At 45.0% G+C, this 26,727-nt stretch overlaps 1 protein-coding gene and 1 pseudogene across 5 annotated transcripts in view; both read left to right on the top strand.

Annotated features, from left to right (window-relative positions):
• Positions 1-26,727, top strand: part of SACM1L (SAC1 like phosphatidylinositide phosphatase) — a 573,015-nt gene that overhangs the window by 115,900 nt on the left and 430,388 nt on the right. The window lies entirely within an intron of this gene.
• LOC143782210 (polymerase delta-interacting protein 3 pseudogene) lies at positions 11,334-14,108 on the top strand (annotated as a pseudogene).

The raw sequence follows: 26,727 nt of genomic DNA, 5'->3' as shown, positions 1-26,727 counted from the left end.
AAGGAGGCCAGTCTAGCTAGATAAAAAGAACAGGACAGAATACTGTGTGGTCAGTATTAAAAACTAGAAAAATCCACCACAGAGTTTACAAAAATCTCCACACCTGACTAAAGGTGTGGAGGGTAAATCTGCTTCCCAGAGCTTCCAGCTTAACTGAATAAATCCATACTGACAAGCTGGACTAGAAAAAACATAGAAAGTGCAGAAAGATAAAGTCCACAACAAGTGGACTGCAAAAGAACAAAGCAAGGACTTATCTTTGCTGAACTGGTCAGAATATCAGGGAAATTCAAGAAGAGATGTGAATCCAACCAGGAACCATTGACAACTGGCACAGGCTGAAGGATGGAACCAGGCTAAATAGCCGAGCCAGAAAGACAATCAGTGGAAACAGCTGCTGACTACTAAATCCAAGGAGCAGCAGTACCACTTAAAACCACCGGAGGGAGCCCAAGAGCAGAACTCACAACAGCTGCCTATGCAGCGTCAATAGTAAAAACATCTAATGTTAAAAATAATAATAATTAAAAAAATCATTGTATACTCACTCACCTTCCGCCGCCTTTCCCGCTCCTCGCGACGCTCCGGTGACCGGTCCATGCAAGCGGCAGGTTCCGGTGGAAAGGATGGTCTACGAGAAGGACCTGCCGTGACGTCACGGTCATGTGACCGCGACATCATGGGGCCTGCGCGAGAAGGAGGCGACAGAACTACAAGGGGCCCTCGGAAGGTGAGTATGTTTATTTTTTATTTTTTAACCTGTGATATACGTGGCTGGGCCATATACTACATGTCTGACCAATATACTACGTGGCTGGGCAATATACTACGTGGCTCTGTGCTGTATACTACGTAACTGGGCAATATACTACGTAACTGGGCAATATACTACGTAACTGGGCAATATACTATGTGGCTCTGTGCTGTATACTACGTTGCTGTGCAATATACTACGTGGTTGGGCAATATACTGTGACTGGCCAATATACTACGTGGACATGCATATTCTAGAATACCCGATACGTTCGAATCGGGTCACCATCTAGTGCATACATAAATGTCATAAAAAATGTACAGTGTGTATACACACACGCGGAAGTATTCAAACCACCTCCCTCTCCTTGCCTTTTTATCTATTTTGTTAGTTACAACCTGTGTTTAGATATATTTAATCTGATGTGTGTGATTGCATCAGTACTAAACAGTCTCAGTTGAAGTGAGAATAATAAAGGCATAAATTACATTTCTGAGATCAAATAACTAAAAATTGGGTCATGCATATGTATTCACCCCTTTTGCTATGAATCATTTACCTTTTTTTTTGCCAATTTCCTTCATAAGTCACATGCTTAGTAAAAGGATGTCCACCTGTGTGCAATCTAAGTTTTACATTTTGTCAGTATATACACACCTTTTCTAAAAAGGCTACAATGGCTGCAACACCATTAAGCAAGAGGCACCGCTGGCCAAACACCATGAAAACAAAGGAGATTTCTAAACAAGGCAGGGATAAAGTTGTTGAGAAGTACAAGTCCAGATTGGGTTATTAAAAATAAAAAAAATAGTTTCCCAATCTCTGAAGATCTCTTCCCCCCCCCCACTCCCCAGAGCACCATCAAATGGAAAGAACATGGCACCACAACAAACCTGCCAAGGGAGGGCCGCCCACGGAAACTCTCGGCCTGGGCACTAATCAGAGAGGCAGTACAGAGACCAAAGGTAACCCTGAAGAAGCTGGAGAGACTGGAGTATCGGTCCATACAACCACAATAAGCTGTATACTCCATAGAGTTGGCCTTTATGGAAGAGTGGACAGAAAAAGCCTTTACTTAGAATTTTTTTGGTTAGTCTGGTTTTGAGTTTTCCAAAATATATGTGGGAGATTCCTCAAATGTATGCTGGAAGGTGCTCTGGTCAGATGTGACCAAAAATTGAACTTTTCAAACCCTATGACTGGTGCCGAACCAATACCCCCAGAACACAACCCCCCCCCCCCGCGCTCCAGCGAAACATGATGGCAGCGTCATGCTGTGGGGATATTTTTTGGCAGCAGGTATAGGGAAAATGCTACGAGTCGAGGGAAGATTGGGGTCTGTGAATTACAGGGACATTCTTGAGCAAAACTTTTCAGTCTGTCCTAGTTGAGAATCTGTGATCAGACTTGAAGGTCACTGAGGAAGCCATCTGACTTGAAGGAGCTACAGAAATTTTTCCTTAAGGAATGGACAAAAATTCCAGTGGAAAGTTAATGAAGACCTGTCTAAAGTGGCTTGCATCTGTAATTGCCACAAAAGGAGGGTCTGAAAAGTACTAATTTTAGGGGGAGGGGCAATAGTTATACACACTGAAATTTATAGTTATGCCACATTTGGTCTTCTTTTTATCATGAAGCGAACAACAAATGTTCAAACGCTCAAAAAAAATAAAAATAAAATTCTTTTGCAAACCACTATAATAAATCTGTACAATACAAAAGAAATCAAAATATTAGCCCAGTACACAATATATTATGATGAATATAATACACACACTCCTGAACAATGAAATTGCAGCACAAAGAGGAAAAGTCTGGTTTTATGGAAATCATAAAATGATTATGCAGATGATGAAAAAATGGAGACCAGTAATGATGAGCGAGCACTAAAATGCTCTGGTGTTCGTTGCTCGGGTCGAGCAAATTGGATTGCTTGGGTGCTCGACCCGAGCAAAGAGCCTAGTGTAAGTCTATGGGAAACCCGAGCTTTTTTGCCGTGTCCCCCCCCCCCTCCCCCCCGATGTCTTTTTAGGGTATCAAAACATCAGAAATCTATGGGAACAGTGCTCAAATGACATGGGAACATCATGAGGAAGATTCCTGAACCTGAAAGCATTTGACTCCTAGGTCACTGCTGTGAACAATGTTGTCAGTGCTATGCCACTTTTACATGCGCTCACTATAACATACAAAAAACGAAACCAAAATGGATTTTCCTGGGAAATATGTTAAGGAACATACTTTCCGGGGTAATGACTTGTATGTAAGGCAAAATAAATACCCCCCCCAAAATGTACCTCCACCACTTGGGCTGTGTTCACAACTAGCATTTTTGAACTTTAGAATTGCTTTCAACCAACACAAATTCATTCACTGGGAAATGTCATTGTAACATTTAACAACCTAAGCTGGCCTTGTGGTGTGTGACACATCATCAGACACATCCTGTTTAATTTATGAAGGAGGGACTCTGAAAGTCACAAAGCCTATTTTTATGGGGGCATCAGGCGGCATTAATATTCGTTAAAGGGCCATCAGCCGGCTGTGCTTTGTTGTTCCCATTATTAAAGGGAACCTATCACCCCGTTTTTTAAAGATTAGATAAAAATAGTGTGAAATAGGGGCAGAGCTGGGCTTTACATTACTGCCTTTTTGTTGCCTTTATTCCCCCGTTAAGCTGCCGAAATACCTGTGTGAAGTGGCCGCTTTGTCCTGTCACTCAAGTTGGTCAGGTCGGATGGGCGTGGTTACAGCGCTTTTTTTCCCTCAGAAACCTGCTCATCATTATGTTGGTGGCGTAGTGGTGTGCGCATGTCCAAAGCGAAGATACACTGCCCAGGAGATTCAAAACAGCGCGGGCTTCGCTATTCGCAGTTTACCGGTGGGCGCGGCCATCTTTCCTGTGGCCGCGCGTGCGCAGATGGAGCGCTCTGCTGCCCGGGCTTCAGGAAAATGGCCGCGGGATTCCGCGCGTGCGCAGATGGAGATCGCGGCGGCCATTTTCCTGAAGACCGGGCAGCAGAGCGCTCCATCTGCGCACGCGCGGCCACAGGAAAGATGGCCGCGCCCACCGGTAAATGGCGAATAGCGAAGCCCGCGCTGTTTTGAATCTCCTGGGCAGTGGATCTTCGCTTTGGACATGCGCACACCACTACGCCACCAACGTAATGATGAGCAGGTTTCTGAGGGGAAAAAAAAAGCGCTGTAACCACGCCCATCCGACCTGACCAACTTGAGTGACAGGACAAAACGGCCACTTCACACAGGTATTTCGGCAGCCTAACGGGGGAATAAAGGCAACAAAAAGGCACTAATGTAAAGCCCAGCTCTGCCCCTATTTCACACTATTTTTATCTAATCTTTAAAAAACGGGGTGATAGGTTCCCTTTAAACAGTGGGTCTCCTATACTGTTATTGCCTATGCAGTGAGTGGCTGGGCTGCCAAAAATAAGGACGGACCCCAATACCCCTTTGACGAGACATACATGAAAGCCTCATGAAAAAATGTTACCATTATAAGAAATGGGTCTCCCATAGTGTTTGCCTATGCATTGAATGCAAGGCCCACCTTGCCACAAAGTTACATGCACCCCAATAACCCTTTGAAAAGACGTAGTGGATGGCCACATGAAACCAAAGTTCCCATTATTAGGAAGTTGGTACTACCAATACTGTCTGACTATGCAGTGAATTGCAGTGATTAAACCTGAAGAACCTGCATCTGAGAATTGCAGTGTTTTTAGATGAAAAGCCAGCAGTGGAGAATTGCAGTCGTGAGCCTGAAGAACCTAGAGAGGAGAATTGCAGTGTTGAGGATGAAGAACCTGCAGTGGAGAATTTCAATGTTGAAGCTGAAAAATCTGCAGTGCAGAATCTGTGGATGAAGACCCAAAAATTGAGAACTGCATTGTTGAAGCAGCTGACCAACCCCTACAGTTCCCATTATTATGAACTGGGTCTCCCATACTGTTTGGCTATGCAGTGAATGCAAGGCCTGCCCCAAATTTGCATGCACCCCAATCCACTTGGAAGAAACTTGGAGGAGGGCCTCATAATTTTTTTTTTCCAGCCTGCAATGATTAGTCGATTACTCCCCACCAATTACCAGAATGCGTTTGATGCCCGTCAGAAGATAGGTGTTACGGATGTGCATCTGAAGCTCGGCATAAAAGATGCCCGTGAGAAATTGGTTGCCAAAGACGCACGTGTCTGTATAAAGGGTACAGTGCAAGATGGTCTTGAGATGCTTATAGAGGAGTGTACCAGCCGTAACTATCAACTCGCCCGTGGCACAAGGTTCTTCATCTTCACCCATACATATTACAAAGACCATCCAAATTTCACAGCCGAAAACTATTTGTTCAGGTGTCAGTTAACCCCTTAACGATCGCCGATGTGCCTTTTAACGGCGGTAGGTAAGGGTACTTAAACCACAGCGCCGTTAATTAACGGACAAAAGTGGAAAAAGTGTTTACCGCCCCCAGAGTTGGATTTTCTCTCGGGTCTCTGTTGCTGGGGGTAGCCGAGACCCCAGAGAACATGATTCGGGTTAGTTTTTACTGATCCCCGGGTTGTGATCGCCGGTAATTAACAGTTTACCGGCGACCGCAAAAACACACACACAAAAAAACTGTTTGCCATTTAATTTCTCTGTCCTCCGATGTGATCGCACATCAGAGGACAGAAAAATGGGGTCCACGATTCTTCCCCATGGGCGCTGCCATCTCCTTCTGGCAGGCACCTGGCAGATCTTGGGGTCTCGGTTGCCGGGGGTAGCCAAGACCCCAAAGAACATGATCGTAGTCGGTTTTTACTGACCCCTGTTTTGCGATCGCCGGTATTAACAGTTTACCAGCGAACGGAAGAAAAAAAAAGCGATGTCATTCTCTGTCCTCTGATGTGATCGCACATCAGAGGCCAGCGAAATAGGGGGTTCGGGGACCCTGTCATACTTACCGGTGTCCCTGGGTCCTCCTGCTTCCCCTCTTGGCCACCGGCTTCTTCCTCCAGTAAGAAAATGGCAGGCGCATGCGCAGTGTGCTCGCCGTGATCTGCAGGCCGGCAGAGGAAGATTCTTCCTATTGTTTCATTTTGGTCACTGTGATGGGATCTATCACAGTGATCAAAATAAAAAAATAGTAAATACCCCCCCCCCCCCCCCCCCCCCCTTTATCACCCCCTTAGTTATGAAAAAAATAATAAAATAAAAAAAAGTATGTATTTCCATTTTCCAATTAGGGTTACAGTTGGGCTAAACTGAGTTGGGCTAAACGGAGTTGGGCGCAGTTCGCCCGCCGGCCGGCACCTGGCAGATCTTGGGGTCTCGGCTGCCGGGGGTAGCCGAGACCGCAAAAAACATGATCGAGGTCGGTTTTTACCAACCCATTTTGCGATCGCCGGTATTAAGTTTACCGGAGAACGAAAAAAAAAGTGCGATGTGTCATTCTCTGTCCTCTGATGTAATGTAAAGTTAGGGTTGGGGCTAAAGTTAGGGTTGGGGCTAAAGTTAGGGTTGGCATTAGGGTTGGGTGTTTTGGGGTTAGGGTTGGCATTAGGGTTGGGGGTGTTTCCACTGTTTAGGTACATCAGGGGGTCTCCAAACGCGACAGCCAATTTTGCGCTCAAAAAGTCAAATGGTGCTCCCTCCCTTCTGAGCTCTGCTGTGCGCCCAAGCAGTGGTTTACCCCCACATATGGGGCATCAGCGTACTCAGGACTTATTAGACAACAACTTTTGGGGTCCAGTTTCTCCTGTTACCCTTGCGAAAATAAAAAAAAATTGGGGGTTAAATCATTTTTGTGGAAAAAATTTTTTTTTTTAATTTTCACGGCTCTGCGTCAAATGTCTGTGAAGCACTTGGGCGTTCAACATGCTCACCACATATCTAGATAAGTTCCTTGGAGGGTCTAGTTTCCAAAATGGGGTCACTTGTGGGGGGTTTCTACTGTTTAGGTACATCAGGGGCTCTGAAAATGCAACATGACACCCGCAGACCATTCCATCAAAGTCTGCATTTTAAAACGTCACTACTTCCCTTCCGAGCCCCGATGTGTGCCCAAACAGTGGTCCCCCCACACATGGGGTATCAGCATACTCGGGACAAATTGGACAACAACTCTTGGGGTCCAATTTCTCCTGTTACCCTTTGGAAAATAAAAAATTGGGGGCTAAAAAAATCATTTTTGTGGGAAAAAAATAATTTAATTTTCACGACTCTGCATTATAAACTAATGTGAAGCACTTGGGCGTTCAAAGTTCTCACCACACATCTAGATAAGTTCCTTGGGGGGGTCTAGTTTCCAAAATGGGGTCACTTGTGGGGGGTTTCTACCGTTTAGGAACATCAAGGGTTCTGCAAATGCAACATAACGCCCGCAGACCATTCCATCAAAGTCTGCATTCCAAAACGGCGCTCCTTCACTTCCGAGCTCTGCCGTGTGCCCAAACAGTGGTCCCCCCCCTTCCCCACATATGGGGTATCGGCGTACTCCAGAGAAATTGGACCCCAAAATTTATTGTGCACTTTATCCTGTTACCCTTGTGAAAGTGAAAATTTTGGGGTGAAAAAGATAATTTTTGTGGAAAAAATTATTTATTTTTATGGCTCTACACTATAAAATTCTGTGAAGAAGTTGGGGGTTCATAGTGCTCACCACATATCTAGATAAGCTTTTTGTGGGGTCTAGTTTCCAAAATAATGTCACTTGTGGGGGGTTTCCACTGTTTAGGCACATCTGGGGCTCTCCAAACGCAACATGTTGTCCTATCTCCATTCCAGCCAATTCTTCATTGAAAAAGTCAAGCGGTGCTCCTTCTCTTCCAAGCCCTGCCGTGCGCCCAAACAGTGGTTTACCCCCACATATGGGGTATCGGCATATTCAGGAGAAATTGCACAACAAATTTTGTGGTCAAGTTTGGGGATTTTCTGTCATGTACCCCTCAAAGTGACTTTAAATGTTAGATGGTCCCTAAAAAAAAAAAAAAAAAAAAAAAAAAGGTTTTGTAAATTTTGTTGTAAAAATGAGAAATCGCTGGTCTACTTTTAACCCTTATAACTTCCTAACAAAAAAAAAAAAATTCTTTCTAAAATTGTGCTGATGTAAAGTAGACATGTGCGTAATGTTTTTGTGATATATCGCTCTGATTTAAAGGGAAGGTACCGCTTTTGTAGATCATTAATAAATCAATGTAATGTAGCATAACATGCTGTTATAACAAAGATTTGATTGCATGTGAAACATATTTCGTGTGTTATGAGATTAAAGAAGGCACTGGGGGCTGACATCTTGTGTTCGCAGCAGTAGCACGACACTATGGTCATGGGAGATAACAGACCCTATCTCTAAGGGTATGTGCACACATAGTATGATCCTCTGCGGATTTTTCCGCAGCGGATTTCATAAATCCGCAGGGCAAAAACTGCGCGTTTTTCCTGTGGATTTATTGCGGATTCCACTGCGGTTTTAAACCTGCGGTTTTCTATTATGGAGCAGGTGTAAAACCGCTGCGGATTCCGCCAAAGAATTGACATGCTGCGGAATGTAAACCGCTGCTTTTCAACGCGTTTTTCCCCAGCATGTGTACTGCGGATTGAGTTTCCCATAGGTTTACATTGTACTGTAAACGCATGGGAAACCGCTGCGGACCCGCAGCTGCGGAAACACTGCGGATCCGCAGCAAAATCCACAGCATGTGAACGTAGCCTAACATTGCAGTAGCATTAGCAGTAAGCTGGACACACCTCTGAGGGCTGCACAATTAATTGCTGTAGGTGTGACTGGCCGCCATTTTATTATAGCCCAGTGCTATCTGCCGAGCTCCACTTACTCTCTATCACAGGACAGAAGCGCTCACTGGAGCCGGAGGATGGAGAGTGGGGAGTGTGGGTGATTTACCTCTGTGCTCCTCTGTCCTGTTACTCCAGGCACTGCACTGTGCGTCCTGAGCAGACATCCTCTGCTCTCACAAGCTGCCCTATGTCCTTCTCCTGCTCTGTCTCCGCCTCCCCACTCACACACAGTCCTAGTGATCTCCTGTAAGCTGCGTTCACAGCCTGCAGAGAGGGAGCTGACATCTGGAAGGCGAGAGAAAGAGCAGGACAGCTGACAGGACAGTGGTTAAGGTGGGGAAGGGAGGATGGCAAGAATGTTAGTCACAAAACAGGGGTGAGAAGTAGCATGCACACAGCAGGGATCATATATCCTTCCCGCATATCTCTTCTGTGATCTCATAGTTCAGCACACTGCTCTCCTGAAATACTCTGTGCTCCTGTCACCCTGCTCCTTCCCCCATATGTCTCCTCTATGACCCCCCATAGACCAGCACACTGCTCTCCTGAAATACTCTGAGCTGCAGTCACCCTGTTCCTTCCCCCATATATCTCCCTCTGTGACCCTGGAGGTGACTCTCCCCATGGGTGCTGTCTCTCTCCCGATGTGTGCTCTCCATCCCCCTGTACCTGTTCGCTCTCGCTCCTATGCACTCCTCCCCCTGCATGTCTCTCTCCTCCTTCGATGTCTCACGCCCCCTGTCGCTCTCCCTCCTCTCCCCCTGTCGCTCTCCCTCTTCTCCCACTGGGTCGCTCTCCCCCCTCTCCCTCCTGCATGTCTCACTCCCCGTGGGTCGCTCTAGCTCCTATGCACTCCTCTCCCCCTGCATGTCTTTCCCCATTGCACACAGCTCAGTGCATGCAATAACAGGAGGTGCGGGTGTCATGCTGTCACATTTCAGCGTGACCCCAAAGCTGTCACCTGCGGTAACGCTACCGCCAGTACTATCGGTCACAGCGCTGCGGGATCATGCTGGCAGATGTCAGTGTGATTCCGCAGCTGACTGACCTGCGGTAAAAAGCAGGCGCGGACTGATGAGACTACTTCTCCCATTGGGCTATGTCTGATGGGAGAGTAGTATTATCTGCCGGTACCTGTGCTCACAGTTTAAAAAAAAAAAAGTTAAATTACATACACATAAAAAAAAAAAAAAAAAAAAAAATGATACTCATGGCGGCGCAGTGATTAACTGCAGGGGGCGATCATCTCCTGTCAGTGTATTGCCGGCTATCTTTGAGAGCAGTCATATCACTGATGTGACTGCTCTCAAAGTGATCAGGATCATCGTGGGACATTATGGTTTATCTTCTTGGCGGGCAGGTGAGGAATATTTGTGGTTTATTTTATTTTTGTTGCAGGAGACGAGGGATTCAGGGATTATGCGTTAGGCAAGTATGGTTTAATGAAGATTAAGAAAGGACTTTATTCTGGCTGTGTCTTAATTCACAATACAACTAGGATAGGATTAGTGATGGATAGGTGTCTTATATACGCCTCTCCATTACTAAGCTGTGGGCTTGATGTCACCTGACAATAGAAAGGTGAAATCAACCCCACAAATATGAAACCAACTTGCCACTGCTACTGGGCAAGTGGGAAGAGCCGGGCAAAGTGCCAGAAAAGACGCATCTAATAGATGCTCCATTTCTGGGGCGGCTGATGGTTTTTAGCCAGGGGTGGGCAATATCCATGGCCCCTTCCTAGGCTATCAATATCCCCCCCCCCCCCCCATAGACCAGCACACAGCTCTCCTGAAATACTGGGCTCCTGTCACCCTGCTCCCTCCACCATATATCTCTCTCTGTGACCCCCCCCCCCATAGACCAGCACACTGCCATATGGATCACACATAATGCCGCCATATCACATAATACTCCCATAAAGACCACACATATAGCCAGTAAAGGCTAAGTATACAGGTGTCAGCGTGTGAGCGTCAGCGTGCGCACACTCCCCCCCCCCCCCCCCCCCCCCCCCATAGACCAGCACACAGCTCTCCTGAAATACTGGGCTCCTGTCACCCTGCTCCCTCCACCATATATCTCTCTCTGTGAACCCCCCCCATAGACCAGCACACTGCCATATAGATCGCACAAGATGCCGCCATATATATTTTTTACATAGTACTGCCATATAAACCACACTTCATGCCGCCAAGTATTATATGTGATCTATGGTGGTATTGTGTTTGATCAGTATGATGGAATAATGTAGAAAATGATTGTATTATATGATAACTATATTGTGGGATTATATGTGATCTGTGTGGCAATATTATGTGAGAATTTATATGGTGGTTTTATGTGTGATCTACATGGTGTTTTGTGTGATCTATATGACGGTATTATGTTTTATCTAGTGATCTATATGGCAGTATTATGTGAGAAGTATATGGCGGTATTATGAGAACACTATGGCGGTATGTGTGATCTATATGACGGTATTATGTGAGAACTATATGGCGCCATTATGGGTGATCTATATGGCGGTATTATTTGAAAACTATGATGATTATAGCCTAGGATGGGGTTAATACCCTTGGATCTTCGCAGACTATAAATATCAGCTCGCAGCTGTATATTTAGCGTTTACTGGCTATTAAAATAGGGGGACCCCCCCCCCCCAAAAAGATGTGGGGATCCCCTATAATTAATAACCAGAAAAGGCTATGCAGACAGCTGCGGGCTGATATTAATAGCCTAAGAAGGGGCCATGGAGGTTGGCCCCCCCCCCTTCCCCGAGTACAAACACCAGCTCAAAGCCACCCCTGAAATGGCTCACCTCTAAGATTTGCCAATTCCGGCACTTAGCCTCTCTTCCCAATGCCCTCTAGTGGTGTCATATGGGTAATATTTGTGGGGTTAATGTCACCTTTGTATTGTAAGGTGACATAAAGCCGGCTTAGTAATGGAGAGGCGTCAATAAGGCACCTATCCATTACTAATCCTATAGTTAAGGGATTAAATAAACACACAGCCAGAATAAAGTATCTTAATGAAATAAAACACTACAGTTTCCCATCTTTATTATTCAACTAATCAATGCAACGCCCTCGATCTCCTGTAAAAGAAACAAAACAAAAAACAAAAAAACCCAGCAGTATACTTCCTGTTCCCGCACACAACTACACGCAGATAGACACCCGCACATATTCACAGCTCAATCTCCGCCCACACTCTTCCTCTGCCCACACTCTTCCTCCCTATCTGCAGCGTTTATTGCAAGCAACTCCGCAGCAAAACCACAGATTTTTAAACCTGCAGTTTTGCTGCGGATTTGCCTAACTCAATGGTAGTCAATGGGTGCAGAAACGCTGCCGATTTGCAATAAGAATTGACATGCTGTGGAAAATAAAACCCTGCAAATCCGCACTTATTTTTCTGCAGCATGTGCACAACAATTCTCAATTTCCCATTGACTAACATTGGTTGTGCACTACACTGCGGATTTGATGCAATTCCGCGCATCCAAAAACGCTGCGGAAAAGCCTAAAAATCCGCAACATGTGCATATAGCCTGTGTCTCATGCCTGCTATTCCATGTCCATCTCTCTCCCCTGATATACGATATGTATCTCCCCATCACGCTCCATATGTGCCTCACTCATCATACTACATGTCTCTCTCCCCATCACTCTCCATAAGTCTCACCCCTGCTATTCCATGTGTATCTCTCTAACCATCATGCTCCATATGTGTCTCACTCATCATTCTACATGTCTCGCTCTCTCCCATCAGTCTCTCTCAGCCATACTAATGTATCTCTCCCCTCCCTCCACAATGCCTGGCTATTCACTGCAGATCTGGATCTCCTTCTTATCTTACTAATGGATGAGTCACAGACAGCTCTGCTCAGATAATGCTGCTCCATACACACCACATGTCTTCACTCTTCCTCCAGTCCACCATGCTGCCGAGTCCACTGTCTTCTGCTCCTCTGTAAACAAGCTGTGCTTCTGATGCAGTAATTGCTGGTGATAGTAGGTCACAGGGCAGTCACACACAAAATGGCACTGCCATGTGATGCTACTCTTCATTCTGCCCCAGAGATACTAGACCACCCAAAAGGGGAGGGAAATGGTGATGTCAGCAGTTACTGCCCCAATTTTCCAGCTAACAGTAAAGCTGGTAAGTCTCACTATATAGCTGCTTGAGGTCTAAAACGGAAAATGCTCCCCCTAGTGGTAAATATATATAGTTGTAAGAAAATATATAATATTTTTCATATAGAAATGTTTGCAAACAGTGCAAACATTGCACTAATACATTTTATTTACTATTTTAAGCTTAATATCACAAAAAACAAACTACAAGAAAACTGGTGACACCTTCCCTTTAAGGGCATAAAAATTCAAAGTTTGAAAATGTTTGAACATTTTCGCCATATTTCAGTTTTTTTTCATAAATAATTGCAAGTAATATCGAAGAAATGTTATTACTAACATGAAGTACAATATGTAACGAAAAACATTTTCAGAATCGGTGGGATCCGTTAAAGCTTTCCAGAGTTATAACCTCATAAAATGACTGGTCAGAATTGTAAAAATTGGCTCTGTCACTAAGGGGTTAAAGGAATTCCAATAAATGTAGTTAACCACGAACCTGGGAAACAGAGTTCCTCTTTACAAGGTATGGACAATGATTGTATTGATGACAACTTGGAACTTTCTCACATCCCCACCAAGAAGATGATCACGGCTTACAACAATGCAAAAAAAGGCCGGGAATGTCAGGAAATTAATTCTCTTGGGCAAACTTTACTTCTTACTAAAGTGGTACAGAATGATGCATACACTGCTCCCATGTCTACTCGGCATGAGACTTCGCCACCTTTATTGCACACAAAGACTTTAACCAAGTGTCCCGGACACTTGTCACAAAGGAGGCCAGTTCATCAGTAGGGCCCACTCCAAAAGAGACTCTCTTTAGCTCTTTAGAAGGCACAAAAATGACCATTAATAATTTGCATCCAAGAGTCACAGAGGAAGATATCTTGTAGCTTTTGTGTGTATGCGGTGCCTTAAGTGCACCTGCTTGTTGAGTTCCAGAGTTGCAGAGGTTGTGTTTGTAAGAAAGGAAGATGCAGTTGGAGCCTACAAAAATACAACAGATACCTAGATGGACAGCCAATGAAATGCAATCATCCTTTGAATGGTAGTGAGTGTGATAACATCAGACCAGCCCATACTTCTAAGATTAATTGACACCATATCAAAGAAGGAAGGTGAATATAGAAGAAACACAACCTCCTCCAGTGTTACTTAAAATCCTCCAGCTGAAGTTGATCCCGATACTATCTGAAAAGCACTCTTTAAATCCTCAGGGTCATCAGCAGTCATCCAGCCTCCTGCATTTAATATTAACCCCTTCCTGACCTTTGACGCAGCGTATGCGTCATGAAAACCAGTGCCAATCCGACCTATGACGCAGCATATGCGTCATGGTCGGATCGCGTCCCTGCAGGCCGGGTGAAAGGGTTAACTCCAATTTCACCCGACATGCAGGGATAGGGGGAGTGGTGCTACAGCCCAGGGGGGGTGGCTTTGCCCCCCCGTGGCTACGATCGCTCTGATTGGCTGTTGAAAGTGAAACAGCCAATCAGAGCAATCTGTAATATTTCACCTATGAAAATTGGTGAAATATTACAATCCAGCCATGGCCGATGCTGCAATAGCATCGGCCATGGCTGGAGACCCCGATCTGGCCCCCCCCACCGACTGACAGCGGCGACCGCCGTCAGTGTTCCCTACCCCTCCATCCTGTCCTAAGCGCCTCCCTCTCCTCTCCGCCCCCCCCCCCTTCGCTGTCCGATCGCACCCCCCAATACTTACCTAGTCACTTACCTAGTCCCGGTGTCCCTCCCGGTGTCCTCGGCCTTCTTGCATGGGCGCCGCCATTTTGGAAAATGGCAGGCGCAGTGCGCCCGCTGAATCGGCTGGCAGATTCGTTCCCTGTACATTTTGATCGCTGTGATAAGTTCTATCACAGCGATAAAAAAAAAAAAAAAAAAAAGTAAATAAACCCCCCCCCCCCTTTATCACCCCCATAGGTAGGAACAATAATAAAGTACAGAAAATATATATTTTTGTTTTTCCATTAGGGTTAGGGGTAGGGTTATGGTTGGGGTAGGGGTAGGGTTAGGGTTGCGCTTAGGGCTAGGGTTGCGCTTAGGGCTAGGGTTGCGCTTAGGGCTAGGGTTGCGCTTAGGGCTAGGGTTGCGCTTAGGGCTAGGGTTGCGCTTAGGGCTAGGGTTAGGCTTAGGGTTAGGCTTAGGGTTAGGCTCAGGGTTAGGCTTAGGGTTAGGCTTAGGGTTAGAATTAGAGTTAGAATTAGGCTATGTGCACACGGTGCGGATTTGGCTGCGGATCCGCAGCGGATTGATCGCTGCGGATTCGTAGCAGTTTTCCATCACATTTACAGTACCACGTAAACCTATGGAAAACCAAATCCGCTGTGCCCATGGGGTGGAAACGCTGCGTTGTATTTTCCTCAGCATGTCAATTCTTTGTGCGGATTCCGCAGCGTTTTACACCTGCTCCATAATAGGAATCCGCAGGTGAAATCCACACAAAAAACACTGGAAATCCGCGGTAAATCCCTAGGTAAAGCGCAGTGCGTTTTACCTGCAGATTTTTCAAAAACGGTGCCGAAAAATCCGCACACAAATCCGCAACGTGGGCACATAACGCTAATTCCAACCCTAACCCTAAGGCTAAGACTAGGGTTAGGGGTGTGTTGGGGTTAGGGTTGTGGTTAGGGTTGGGATTAGGGTTAGGGGTGTGTTGGGGTTAGTGTTGGAGTTAGAATTGAGGGGTTTCCACTGTTTAGGCACATCAGGGGTCTCCAAACGCGACATGGCGCCACCATTGCTTCCAGCCAATCTTGCGTTGAAAAAGTCAAATGGTGCTCTTTCCCTTCCGAGCCCGGACGTGTGCCCAAACAGTGGTTTACCCCCACATATGGGGTACCAGCGTACTAAGGAGAAACTGGACAACAACTTTTGGGGTCCAATTTCTCCTGTAACTCTTGGGAAAATAAATTGCAGGCTAAAAAATTATTTTTGAGGAAAGAAAAATGATTTTTTATTTTCACGGCTCTGCGTTATAAACTTCTGTGAAGCACTTGGGGGTTCAAAGTGCTCACCACACATCTAGATTAGATCCTTGGGAGGTCTAGTTTCCAAAATGGGGTCACTTGTTGGGGAGCTCTGTGTAGGCACACAGGGGCTCTCCAAACGCGACATGGTGTCAGCTAATGATTGGAGCTAATTTTCCATTCAAAAAGCCAAATGGCGTGCCTTCCCTTCCGAGCCCTGCCATGCGCCAAAACAGTGGTTTACCCCCACATATGGGGTATCAGCATACTCAGGACAAACTGGACAACAACATTTGGGGGCCAATTTCACCTGTTACCCTTGGGAAAATAAATAATTCCGGGCTAAAAAGTCATTTTTGAGGAAAGAATTAATTTTTATTTTCACGGCTCTGCATTATAAACTTGTGAAGCACCTGGGGGTTTAAAGTGCTCACTATGCATCTAGATAAGTTCCTTGGGGGGTCTAGTTTCCAAAATGGGGTCCTTTGTGGGGGAGCTCCAATGTTTAGGCACACAGGGGCTCTCCAAACGCGACAGTGTTAAGCCAGTGCTTAGTAGAAAATGCCCAAAGAAAGTGAGACCATACCTGATGATAGGGCGGACTAGGAGCAGGGATGAACTGCTGTAGTGTTGAGGTGCAGCGAGTGACAGTGTGGACCTATTTATAGTATCAACAAGACTCCGAAGACAGGAAGTGGGGTGTGCGCTGTGTATAGATGCCACTGCGCCTGCGCTTGCGTGCTACAAAGAAGGGGCCGGAAATAGGGCATATATGAAGGGATCTAATGACACTGCTGTAGTCTCTGGGGAAAAGGGGAGTTATATGTGTACGTATTCACCAGGGAGCATGATTAATAATATAGAAGGCGAACAATGTGGTATGTATTAAAGTAGAATCTAAGATACTTTTTATATGAAAAAGGGGATAAATAATTGAACATAAGTGGATTAAGTGTGGAGAAACACAAAATAAACATGGGTAAAAGAGAATACGACTCCCTCCTGTAGTTAAGCCCACCCACGTATATATGAATAATAACATGAACACACGTCATGCCCACCATAAATCTACACAAAGTTAAAGTAAGAGAACCAACAGATCTAGAAGAAACAGAAGGAACAAACCTGCACCCGAAAAATGAGACCTCTACACTTAAATCTAAAAAAAAAATGGAACAACATTATAATGACTAAATTGACCTTATCAAGCAATATCACAGTACTGTTAAATACGTACATTCGTGCAGCGCACATGTACATACACATGCCTGCCCATACCTAGATGCAAGTATGCGCACTAAAATACAGATACTGGTATTACAGAATGCTAAAATATCATCCTAATAAAAAAGAACGCATCACAAACTAACCATCAGGCAACATGGAAGAGGAATATAATCTAACTGAAATTCAATGAAAAATTTAATAGAACACCTCATAGTCCCTATTAAGGCCATATGGCTCCAGAGTTTGAAGGGTGTATACCCAATGTCCCTCTCTCTTTTTCAGTATTCTATTTCCACATAGAGGTATACTCTCAATTATCTGATATCGCAACTGTGAAATATTGTGATTATGAGCAATGTAGTGCGCAGGTATTGGTAGCATAACCCTTTTGCAATGAATAGTAGACTTATGTTGTGATATACGGTCTCGCATATGTTGGGTAGCTTCGCCAACATATCCGAGACCGCACGGACACTTATTGAGATATGACATAAGATTGGCTGCTGCGGATTCGCAGCAGTTTTCCATCTGGTTTACAGTACTCTGTAAAACTATGGAAAACCAAATCCGCTGTGCCTGTGGTACTGAAAATACCGTGCAGAAACGCTGCGTTGTATTTTCCACAGCATGTCCATTCTTTGTGCGGATTCCGCTGCGTTTCACACCTGTTCCTCAATAGAAATCTGCAGGTGAAATCTGCACAAAAAACACTGGAAATCCGCGGTAAATCCGCAGGTAAAATGCAGTGCGTTTTACCTGCAGATTTTTCAAAAACTGTGTGGAAAAATCCTCATGCGAATCCGCATCGTGGGCACATAGGCTTAGGGTTAGGGTTGGAATTGGGGTTAGGATTGGAATTAGGGTTAGGGTTGGAATTAGGGTTAAGGTTGGGGTTAGGGTTGGGATTAGGGTTAGGGGTGTGTTGGGGTTAGTGTTGGAGTTAGAATTGAGAGGGTTTCCACTGTTTAGGCACATCAGTGGTTTACCCAAACATATGGGGCATAAGCGTGTTCAGGAAAAATTGCACAACAACTTTGGGGGTCTAATTTCTCCTGTTACCATTGGGAAAATAAAAAATGTGGGGCTAAAAAATAATTTTTGTGGGAAAAGATTTTTTTTTTTATTTTCACGTCTCTGCGTTATAAAATTTTGTGAAGCACTTGTGGGTTCAAAGTGCTCACCACACATCTAGAAAAGTTCCTTGGGGGTCTAGTTTCCAAAATGGGGTCACTTGTGGGGTTTTTTTAATGTTTAGGCACATCAGGGGCTCTCCAAACATAGCATGACTCCCGCAGACCATTCCATCAAAGTCTGCATTTCAAAACGTCACTACTTCCCTTCTGAGCCCCGACGTGTGCCCAACCAGTGGTTCCCCCCCACATGTGCGGTATCGGCTTTCTCAGGACAAACTGAACAACTTTTGGGGTCCAATTTCTCCTGTTACCCTTGTGAAAATAAAAATTGCAGGCTAAAAAAGCATTTTGGAGGAAAAAAAAATTTTTTTTTTTATTTTCACGGCTCTGCGTTATAAACTTCTGTGAATCGCTTGGTGGTTCAAAGTTCTCACCACACATCTAGATCTGTTTCTTGGGGGGGGGGGTCTAGTTTCCAAAATGGGGTCACTTGTTGGGGAGCTCAAATGTTTAGGCACACAGGGGCTCTCTAAATGAGACATGGTGTCCGCTAACGATTGGAGCTAATGTTTCATTCAAAAAGTCAAATGGCGCTCCTTCCCTTCCGTGCCTTGTCGTGCGCCCAAACAGTGGTTTACCCCCTCATGTGAGGTATCGATGTGCTCAGGAGAAATTGCCCAACAAATTTTAGTATCCATTTTATCCTGTTGCCCATGTGAAAATGCAAAAATTGAGGCTAAAAATATTTTGTGGAAAAAAAAAAAGTACTTTCATTTTTACGGATCAATTTTTGAAGCACCCGGGGGTTCAAAGTGCTCACTATGCATCTAGATAAGTTCCTTGGGGAGTCTAGTTTCCAAAATGGAGTCACTTGTGGGGGAGCTCCAATTTTTACATTCAAAAAGTAAAATGGCACTCCTCCCCTTCTGAGCCCTGTCGTGTGCCCAAACAGTGGTTCCCCCCCTCATATGCGGTTTCAATGTACTCAGGACAAATTGAACAACAACTTTCGGGTGCCAGTTTCTCCTTTTACCCTTGGGAAAATAAAAAAAATTGTTGCTAAAAGATCATTTTTGTGACTAAAATGTTAAATGTTAATTTTTTTCCTTTCATGTTGCTTCTGCTGCTGTGAAGCACCTGAAGGGTTAATAAACTTCTTGAATGTGGTTTTGAGCACCTTGAAGGGTGCAGTTTTTAGGATGGTGTCACTTTTGGGAATTTTCAGCAATATAGACCCCTCAAACTGACTTCAAATGTGAGATGGTCCGTAAAAAAAAAAAAAAATGGCTTTGTAAATTTTGTTGTAAAAATGAGAAATCGCTGGTCAAATTTTAACCTTTATAACTTCTTAGCAAAAAAAAAAAATGTTTTCAAAATTGTGCTGATGTAAAGTAGACATGTGGGAAATGTTATTTATTAACCATTTTGTGCCACATAGCTTTCTAGTTTAACAGAATAAAAATTCAAAATTTGAAAATTGTGAAGTTGTCAAAATTTTTTCCAAATGTCCGTTTTTTTTTCACAAATGCAAAAATTATCGACCTAAATTTACCACTAACATGAAGCCCAATATCTCACGAAAAAACTATCTCAGAATTGCTAGGATCCGTTGAAGCGTTCCTGAGTTACCTCATAAACGGACACTGGTCAGAATTGCAAAAAATGGCCAGGTCATTTAGGTCAAAATAGACTGGGTCATGAAGGGGTTAAATTATCTGTCCTCAATTTTTTGTTTTTTTTTTTGTTTTACAGCAAAATTGTTTCAATAAGTAGGCTAAGACACAGCAAAAGAAATTAAATGGAGTCCTCAAATGGCACAATTTGTAGCCCACAGTTAGATGAGCTGTGTGACGACAAATACCCCACTTTCAAATATCTGGCCTGTATTTTTTTTTTTTCCAACAGCAAAATTGTGTCAATAACTAGGCTAAGAGGCAGCAAACAAAGTTCATTGTAGGCCTGAAATGCCACAATTTTTAGACAACAGATATGTGAGTCGTGTAACGGAGATACCACACTGTAAAATGTGGCCTGTATTTTTATTTTTTACAGCAAATTAGTGGCATTAAGAAGGGTAGTATGGTGTTCTCATGTGGTGTTTGGCTGAGGGTTATACTCCTGACAGGGTGTGATGTATCTTAGGCCATGTTCACACTTTGCGGTTTTTCCGCGGAACCGCAGCGATTTTGCCGCTGCGGGTCCGCTGCAGTTTCCATTGCGTTTACAGTAACATGTAAACCTATGGAAACCACAAACCACTGTGCACATGCTGCGGGATAAACCGCGCAGAAACGCAGCGGTTTACATTCCGCAGCATGTCACTACTTTGTGCGGAACTGCAGCGGTTCTGCACCCATAGACCTCCATTGTGAGGGTCAAACCCGCAGATGAAAAACTATCTGCGGGTTTTCGGCAGTTTGGGTGTAGAAACCGCTGCAGCAGGAAGTGCGGGGAAGCAGGAGGAAGTGCGTGGGCGGAAGTGCATGGGCGGAGTGTGATCGTCAGCATGGAGACATATCGTCCCCATGCGACCATAGTGCCACCCAATTGTGCTAAGTCGCTGTATGGGATTACTACTCCCATCCAATATTAGGATGGGAGAGTTGTCCCTGTGTCCGGCGACTTAGCACATTTGTCAGTAAAACACATACAATAAACGTAACATACATGAGACATTACATATACCATATAACATAGAGTATATACTCACCATACAGCACACTGGTACGCGAAGCCCTCGGTCCCATAGGAAAAAATAAAAAATAAACAAAATCCATACTCCCTGTCCGCAGATATCGCTTGCTCTCCGGCGATACACTACCAGGAGCGAAGCTCCTGGCAGTGTATCGCGTACTTTACCGGAGTTCAGCGGCTCCAGCGTCTCTATTTACGGCATTAGAGCTGCGTGTGAACTTTCCCACGCAGCACTGCCGTAAAGAGAGAGTACCGGGGTCAATGAACGCCGGTAAACTCTCGCGCATAGGTCCTGTCAGTAAGTTGCTGCAGCCGTGGAGAGCAGACGCATCTCCGGATGTGTCTGTTCCCCATGGCAGATCGTCGTGGGACCCTCGTTAGATTTCTGCGGACAGGGCCAGGGAGTATGAATTTGGTTTGTTTTTTTATTTTTTCAGGTCGAGTGTCTTCAGGTGGATTGAGCGTATAATAAAGGGTTTGTCAAAAAGTGTCTTTATTTCATTAAAATATTTTTTTCTAGTGTCTGTTTTTTTTTTTAACCGTTTAATAGGATTAATAATGGATAGGCGTCTTATTGACGCCTCTCCATTATTAACCGGGCTTAATGCCACCTTACAATAACAAGGTGGCATTAACCCCTCATTACCCCATATTCCACCGCTACACGGGAGTGGGATTGAGGGGCTAAGTGCCGGAATTGGCGCATCTTTTTGATGCGCCTTTTCTGGGGCAGCTGCGGGCTTCTATTTGTAGCCAGGGGGGGAAAATATCCATGGCCCCTTTACTAGGCTATGAATATAAGCCCACAGCTGTGTGCGTAGCCTTTCTGGCCTAAAAATATAGGGGGACCCCCAACACTTTTTTGGGGGGGCTCTCCCTATAATAGAGAGCCAGAAAGGCTTCGCAGACAGCTGTGGGCTAATATTCCTAGCCTGGGAACAGCCAGGGGTATTTTAACCAAATATGGAGGATGGAAGAAGGGGTTGGACAAGGAAATGACATCATGTGTTTTTTTTTTCTTCTTCCCATTGCAGTTCAAGCTTTATTTGTGTCAAAAACAGACAATCTGCAGGGAAAAACGCATTCAAAACTGCACTAAAAACCGCATCAAAAAACGCACCTGCGTTTTCTGCCAAGAGCTGCGGATTTAGTGCAGAAAAATCCACAGGAAAATCTGCAATGTGTGCACTTAGCCTTATGGTGGCTAAGCTTTATCAGGAGGAGTCATTCCTTCTCAAATTACACACACAGGAAATTCCATAATGCAATGTTTGCACAATAACTGCCTCTAGGCAGATGAGGATGATGATGAGGATGATTGCATTTGAGCCCCAGTCATGATGATGATGATTGCATTTGAGCCCCAGTCATGATGATGATGATTGCATTTGAGCCCCAGTCATGATGATGATGATTGCATTTGAGCCCCAGTCATGATGATGATGATTGCATTTGAGCCCCAGTCATGATGATGATGATTGCATTTGAGCCCCAGTCATGATGATGATGATTGCATTTGAGCCCCAGTCATGATGATGATGATTGCATTTGAGCCCCAGTCATGATGATGATGATTGCATTTGAGCCCCAGTCATGATGATGATGATTGCATTCACACGTTCCAGACAAGCGGTGGACACCGCGTCAGTGAGGATATCACACTTACTCGAGCGGCTTCCCTCCAGGTATGACATTACTCCACTCCATTAGGGGCACTTAGTCAGTGATCTATACATGCGATATTGAGTCCTGACATTTTATTCTCTCTAGCCACCGGATTTTATTGCTGGCCGTTTGAGGTTATTACTTCTAGCCCTAAGCACGTTCTTTTGAGGTAATTATACAATAGGGGATGTTTCTTACATTATCGACTTATTACATTCAAATATATCTAACATTATATACTTATACTCCCTCCCTATTGTTTCCCCACCACCATTACTCCACAGTTTTCTCATATCCTGCTTTTCTAATTGCTTTACTCTCCTACAAGGCGGCCACCTATTGTGAGTACCACTATGTGGATCTGAACCCCACTGTCTATGTCCAGACGTTTTACATAGTTGTGAACTACTGCTCTCTTTTCACGCCACATCAGGCATCACGCATGATCTGCGTCCTAGTTATAAGTACTGACGACACACTTCGAAAGACACAGCACGGTATGTGTTTCTTCCATAATGTGTTTTTTCCATATTGGTCATTTGATTGACACATTGAGCGAGAATATTTTGCATGTTTTCACCGCAACATGACCTCTTGAATGATTCTACAACTTTGGCTCTCATTGTAAATTGTATATACTTTTGTTTTGTTTTATTTACTCTTTTGTTATCTGTACACTGTATTATATTTTGTTTCCTTTTTGGATGTTGTAGTGACTGATGAAAGCCTGATAAAGGCTGAAACGTTTCCAGTGCTACCTCAGTACTAATAAATCTGCAAATCAGAAATACTTAAGTTGAGTGCGAGACTTCGGTAAAGTAGAGCTGACCTCAGAGATCTAGTAGATTCCATTTATGGACTGTAGTCAACATGGTACTGGTACAAGACCCACTGGTGTCTAGCAATCAGTTTGACATAGTTTGTACACAGCTGAATAGAGTTGCTAGAAAAAAACAGATTTTGATTCTATGACATGTTGGATGGATTGTCTAGTGGAAACACCCATATCATGGAAGTCACGTCTGCGACTACCACGCTCTCCAATTGACACATCTTGAAATCCAGCCGAAATGTCAAAATCTCTAGCTTCTGGTCTAGCAACTGCAGGGGCTCCTTTTTGACGTCCTCGTCTAACAAGTTCAGTATTAGTAGGTGATGGCTTGTCAGAATCCAGCCCAGGCTTGGGTGGTTCAGAGTCCTGGCCCTTGTGCTCTTCCACGTGCTTTTGCTCTGGCCCTTCCAGTCATGATTTAATCTAGAACCTTTCGCCTTTGTAACCTGCTGACAGAGTACTACACCGCCCAAGCGTTCACCCTCTGCTCCTCAGACTTTCTATCTGTGCAGTAACTGCCTCTAGGCAGAAGATGATGGTGGTAGTAGTTGGTGCATTTGAGCCCCAGACATAAAGCAGCCATAAGAATTTGTAACAGAAGTGTTTTTTTTACTGAAGGTAATGGGGCAAATTATTATTTACAAACAGCAGTAAACTGAGGTACTGTATTACACTCACGGTTGATGATTGCTGTGTACTTGAAGACAGGCAGATCTTAGTAACCTCTGGTTTAATTAAGTCTGAATATTTCTTCTTCAGCACTGTGCTCTTTCTGCCCTGAGGTAATTATTCCTCCTAGAGGTGCAATGGTAGTCTTCCTCATATGAAGACTATTAGCTCCCCTTTTCATGCCAGTCCCCTTTTTAAGCAAAGTCGGCAGGGAGAAAGTTGGTAATTCCTTCACCCACAAAATGGCTTCCTCTTCTCAAGATGTCCAATCACCAACTGCTACTTCAAATTTTAAAACTCTCCCCCAGGACTTGGTTCCTCCCCCTTCTATGTGACTGTAGAGCTGCAGTTATTGGCTGACTGCCCTGAGGCGTTTTTCCGGAACCTTCTGCATATTAAAATAGAGCTGGGTCACCTGATCAAGCTGGGGAGGAGAAGATTAACCCTTTTTTGAGCTGCCTGTCAGCAGGTCTCACAATGTATTTAAAATGCACATTCCACATAAAAATTGACAGCATTTATATGAAAACAACTATATATACGGTATCCCATAGAAATGACCACTTTGTGGGATACCACAAGAGCCCACGGCAAAAACAGTTCAATGTAGGCCTGAAATGCCACAATTTGTAGCCCACAGATAGTTGAGGCGTGTGATGGAGATACCACACTTTCAAATATCTGGCCTGTATTTTTATTTTTTATGCCAGTAAAACTGTATCAATAAGTAGGCTAAGGCACAACAAAAACAATTCTATAGAGGCCTGAAATGGCACAATTTTGACCGCATTGATATGCGATTCGTGTGGCGGAGAAAACCCCATGGAAAATATCTGCCCTGTAGGTAAATATTTTTTTTGCAGCAAAATGGTGTCAAGAAATTGTACAAGACGCTCCAAATTTTTTTTTTACAGTACCACAAAAATGGCAGAATTTTCTGCGCACTCAGATGTGATGGCTGGGACTGGCAAACCCATTTAAAATTGCTGGATTTTCACCCTGTACTATGAAAAGATCTGGCTGTGTTTTGCAGTGTCAACAAGCAAATAGAGAAAAAAAAAACATGTGCTCTGGATTATTTTATTCAAAAGCAATCAGGATTAAGATGCAAAAAAAAAATTTCTGGCCACTGATACCTAGGGCTATGTATATACAGGGGCGTAACTACCGCGGTCGCAGCGGTCGCAGTTGCGACGGGGCCCAGACTACTTAGGGGCCCCGACTACTTAGGGGCCCCATGGACAGTAGTGAAGCCGGAGAATGAAATGACCCATGATTGTACCATTTGTGAGTGACCCGCGGCAGGGAGCTGTCACCGCTCTCTAATTATACTTACCTACTCCCGGCGCGGTCCCTGGAAGTCCCTGCTTCTTCCAGCGCTGCAGATTCTTCCTGCACTGAGCGGTCACATGGTCCCGCTCATTACAGAAATGAATATGCGGCTCCACCTCCCATAGAGGTGGAGCCTCATATTCATTTCTGTAATGAACGGGACCATGTGACCGCTCAATACAGGAAGAAGATACAGCGGTGGAAGAAGCAGGGACGCAGCGCCAGGAGCAGCCTGCAGGTGACTGGTGGTGAGTATACAGCGCTGTGCAGCGCTGGGCGATATTTACCTCTCCTCGTTCCGGTGCGGCTCTGTCATCAGCGTCCTCTGGCAGTGACGTTCAGGTCAGAGGGCGCGGTGACGTAGTCAGTGCCAGGTAAATATTGATAGTGCCGGGGCCGGGGGTCCTGAGCGAAGAGAGAGAGGTGAGGTGAGTATGTGATTTATTTTTTTTATGGCAGCAAAAGCAAATGGGGCAAGTGACTGTACGGAGCATCTTATGGGGCCATAACACTTGTGCAGCGCCAGCACTATAAGGGGCAGTGGCTGTGCGGAGCATCTTATGGGGCCATAACTCTTGTGCAGCACTATAAGGGGCAGTGGCTGTGCGGAGAATCTTATGGGGCCATAACTCTTGTGCAGCACTATAAGGGGCAGTGGCTGTGCGGAGCATCTTATGGGGCCATAACTCTTGTGCAGCACTATAAGGGGCAGTGACTGTGCGGAGCGTCTTATGGGGCCATAACAATTGTGCAGCACTATAAGGGGCAGTGGCTGTGCGGAGCATCTTATGGGGCCATAACTCTTGTGCAGCACTATAAGGGGCAGTGACTGTGCGGAGCATCTTATGGGGCCATAACACTTGTGCAGCACTATAAGGGGCAGTGGCTGTGCGGAGCATCTTATGGGGCCATAACACTTGTGCAGTACTATAAGGGGCAGTGGCTGTGCGGAGCATCTTATGGGGCCATAACTCTTGTGCAGTACTATGCAGTGGCTGTGCGGGCTGTGCTGTATATACCCCTGTGCGGGCTGTGCTGTATATACCCCTGTGCGGGCTGTGCTGTATATACCCCTGTGCGGGCTGTGCTGTATATATCCCTGTGTGGGCTGTGCTGTATATATCCCTGTGCGGGCTGTGCTGTATATATCCCTGTGCGGGCTGTGCTGTATATATCCCTGTGCGGGCTGTGCTGTATATATCCCTGTGCGGGCTGTGCTGTATATACCCCTGTGCGGGCTGTGCTGGATATACCACTGTGTTGGCTGTGCTCTATATACCCCTGTGCGGGCTGTGCTGGATATACCACTGTGCGGGCTGTGCTGGATATACCACTGTGCGGGCTGTGCTGGATATACCACTGTGCGGGCTGTGCAGGAGATTCCTGCAACAGTCCGAGGCGTATCTAGGGGAAGGTGGGGGGGGGCCCCATTTGGAAGTTTGCACCGGGGCCCATGACTTTGTAGTTACGCCACTGTGTATATACATGGTCAATACAT

Source organism: Ranitomeya variabilis, chromosome 6 (genome assembly GCF_051348905.1).
Source record: "Ranitomeya variabilis isolate aRanVar5 chromosome 6, aRanVar5.hap1, whole genome shotgun sequence".
In the NCBI taxonomy this organism is placed as follows: Eukaryota; Metazoa; Chordata; class Amphibia; order Anura; family Dendrobatidae; genus Ranitomeya; species Ranitomeya variabilis.
This window is presented reverse-complemented; position numbering and strand designations above follow the sequence as displayed.